The sequence below is a fragment of the Tasmannia lanceolata genome, unplaced genomic scaffold, assembly GCF_043159265.1.
Source record: "Tasmannia lanceolata isolate RefF3 unplaced genomic scaffold, GAP_Taslan_0.1 ptg000037l, whole genome shotgun sequence".
Lineage (NCBI taxonomy): Eukaryota > Viridiplantae > Streptophyta > Magnoliopsida > Canellales > Winteraceae > Tasmannia > Tasmannia lanceolata.
In genome coordinates this window covers 28,589,700-28,592,467 of record NW_027518714.1, presented here as the reverse complement: position 1 = coordinate 28,592,467, position 2,768 = coordinate 28,589,700, and the positions used below count along the sequence as shown (strand labels likewise).

The 2,768-nt window shown below is 41.4% G+C and overlaps 1 pseudogene; it reads left to right on the top strand.

The window, feature by feature from the left end:
* Nucleotides 1-299: 299 nt before the first annotated feature.
* LOC143861376 (pyrophosphate-energized membrane proton pump 3 pseudogene) lies at nucleotides 300-1,873 on the top strand (annotated as a pseudogene).
* The last annotated feature ends 895 nt before the right edge of the window (nucleotides 1,874-2,768 follow it).

The following is a 2,768-nucleotide window of genomic DNA, read 5'->3' as shown; positions in this document are numbered from 1 at the left end:
TAAGGCCGAGCATCTTCTATGAGGTGAAAAGGCTATCAACCGTCGACTACATTAAGTGTAGTTCAAAGCTAGCTCATAATGTGGGACCTCGTTTTGAAGGATCATATTTTGAAAAGGAATTCCACCTATTGAATAAATACTTCTCGAGTTGCCCATTGGTTGCTTATACATGTTTCTTATATATAAGTGAACCTGCGCATATATCTGTTTGTTCATGTATTTGGACTTGATGTGAAGTACTCTTGTTCTACTCCACTTTATGCGCACCGCCTATATGTATAAGGAACTCACTAGATTCCATGAAGGTTACTGAGTTGCCTTTTCTTCCGGTTGGCTATGGTTTTGGAGCCTCGTTTGTTGTACTTTTCGCTCAGTCGGGTGGTGAAATATACACAAAAGAAGCTAATGTTGGGGCTGATCTTACTAGAAAAATAGAGCAGGGAGTCCCTGAAGATGATCCTCGAAATCCTGCTGTTATTGCAGATTTGGTTGGAGACAATGTGGGTGACTGTGCTTCTCGAAGTGCTGATCTTTTCGAAAGTATTGCGGCAGAGATAATCAGTGTTATGATACTGGGGGAACAGTGGCTCAACGCTGTAAAATTGAAGATCCTTCATGGTTAATACCGTTTCCTCTTGCGGTTCATTCTTTTGACTTGGTAGTATCATCAATTGGAATACTTTCAATCAGGGGAATGCACAACTCTAGAGCAAAAGTTCCTATAGAAGATCCAATGGCAATACTAGAAAAAGGCTATTCTGTTACAATACATTTGGCCATTCTAACATTTGGTGCGTCAACTCGTCGGCTTCTTTATACCGAACAAGCTCCCACTGCATGGCTGAACTTTGCCTTATGTGGTTTGCATGACAGCCTATGTTTTTGTTTGGATCACAAAGTACTATACTGATTACAAGCACAAGCCTATACGTACGTTAGCACTTTCAAGCACTATCGGCCATGGAACTAACATAAATTGTTGGCATAAGTTTGGGTTTAGAAACAACAGCTCTTCCAGTTCTTGTCATAAGTGCTTCTATATTCTCAGATTTTTTGGCTGGGTCGCACCTCCGGCCTGGTAGACGAAGCTGGAAATCCATCTGGGGGTCTGTTTGGGACTGCTGTAACAATGATGGGGGATGCTTAGCACTGTGGCCTATGTTCTGACTATGGATGGATATGTTTGGCCCAATAGCTGATAATGTTGGTGGAATTGTTGAGATGAGTCAACAGCCTGAAAGTGTTCAGAAGATCACTGATGTCTAAGATGCAGTTGGGAATACCACAAAGACTACCACCAAAGGATTTGCGATTGGATCTGCCGCATTTGTTTTTTTTTAGTGCATAGATGGATGAAGTAGCTTCATTTGCTCGCACCTCTTTTAAGGAGGTTGATATTTCAATTCTAGAGGGTTTTGTTGGCAGCTTATTGGGTTCTATGCTTATCTTCCTATTCAGTGCGTGGGCCTGTTCTGTCGTTGGTCGAACCGCCCAAGAGGTTGTTAATGAAGTCCGGAGACAGTTCATTGAGAGACCTAGTATCATGAACTATCAAGAGAAATTAGGTTATGGATGCTGTGTTTCTATTGTGGCGTTTGCATCTTTACGGTAGATGATAGAGCCTGGTGCTTTGACAATTATATAGCCCATGGTGATAGGGATTCTCTTTCGAATATTGGGGCGCTTCACAGGTCATCCTTTACTAGGAGCTAAGGTTGTGGCTGCTATGCTTGTGTTTGTAATTATGTCTGGTATCCTTATGGCTCTCTTCCTAACTACATCCGATGGCGCTTGGTATAAAAATTTTTTTATAGAGATTGACTCTTTTGGGAGCGATGAAGGCGTTAGCCCAAGCCCATCTTCAGGGGACTAGCTTAGTCCATATAGCATTCCCCTCTTATTTTTAGTAGACTAACCCAGTCTTTTGGACACCTTTAGATATTAGACCCCCTCTATCATTGCAAGGGCAATGAAAGAGTCATCTAGTCTCTCCCACTAGGAGACACACTCTATCTCATTTAGGCAGTTCTCCTTGGAGACAAACTCTGTTGTTTAGAGCATATCCTTTAGTGAGTCAGCCTTAATTATAATAGAGAGGTACCCATATGAGGCATACAATGCCTCATTTATAGAATCTTTCTAAGCTGTATCCCAACTTGTACCCCTTTTAGTTAAAGACCAACTCGGTCTATTAGTTACCCTACCTATTCATTGCATGGGCGATGATAGGGATACTTTGAACCCACCTTTGTGTATAGGAGGCATGCCTTTGCCTCATTTATAAAGCCCTTATTTGGAGACAAGCCTTGTTTCATTTAGAGAGTTTCCCCTTCAGGAGGCTTACCTAGCCTCATGTTAGAGCCCTCCTTTCTTCTAAGAGAGAGCCTTTGACTTATTTGCCCTTGCATTTTGGGTAGTGTTACTAGAGAGTCATTGACTCATTTGCACCTCTTCTTTAGTGTGGTTAGCTAGGAATTTCTCCTTTAGAGTTGTTGTCATTCTTCTTTATTAGAGACTAGCACAGTCTTATTAGAGCTTTGATGGCTTGGGGTCTTAGATCATTTTTCTCTGTTCTTGGGGCACTTATTTACTAGTTTGTGGATTGTTACATCTTGTTTTGGGATACTAGTTTGTTGGTTTGGGATTTTCCCTTTACCCTAAGGATTTTACCCTAGGGTATTGCATTGTGTGTTCCCTTTGGCCTTTGACCAAAAGGGTGAAAACATTTGAAATTTTTGAATCCATAAGCATCTGAAATCTTAAATCGC